A 712-nucleotide genomic window follows, 5' to 3' on the forward strand; every position below is an offset into this window, starting at 1 on the left:
GAACATGGAATGTACAAAATATGCATCTAGAAAAATTGGAAGTTGTAAAAAATGAAATGGAACACATAGAGATAAAATGACTGATATAGATAATCTGATACTGACTCAGAGAATCATGATGTCTTATGCCAGGACTGTAAATTGAAGAGGAATGATGTTTAATTCATTGTAAAAAAAACCCAAAAACCCACACCAAAAACATTTCAAGATCTATCCTGAAGCACAATGAGTGATAGGGTACTATCCACACACATAGAAGGAAGACTGGTTACTACAACTATTATTCAAACATATACACCAACCTCTAGAGCCAAAGGTGCACAAATTGAGGGTTTCTACGAACTTTTAGAGTCCAGAATTGATCAAACACCCAATATACACCACAACAAGATAAAGGTAAATAATCCAATAGAAAAATGGGCACAGGATATATGAACAGGCACTTCACCGAAGACGACATTCAGATGGCTAACAAGCACATGAAGAAATGCCCAAAATCCCTAGTCCTAAGAGAGATGCAAATTAAAACAACTATGAGATATCATCTCACCCCAGTCAAAATAGCAAAATTTAACAGAAAAGCAAGCAACAAATGATGGCGAGGTTGTGGAGAGACTGGAACCCTGATTCACTGTTGGTGGGAGTGTAAAATGGTGCAACCCCTGTGGAAAGCAGTATGGCGCTTTCTCAAAAAGTTGCAAATAGAGATACC

This window comes from Elephantulus edwardii, unplaced genomic scaffold, assembly GCF_000299155.1.
Source record: "Elephantulus edwardii isolate Elephantulus edwardi_28Jun2011 unplaced genomic scaffold, EleEdw1.0 scaffold00152, whole genome shotgun sequence".
Classification (NCBI taxonomy): domain Eukaryota; kingdom Metazoa; phylum Chordata; class Mammalia; order Macroscelidea; family Macroscelididae; genus Elephantulus; species Elephantulus edwardii.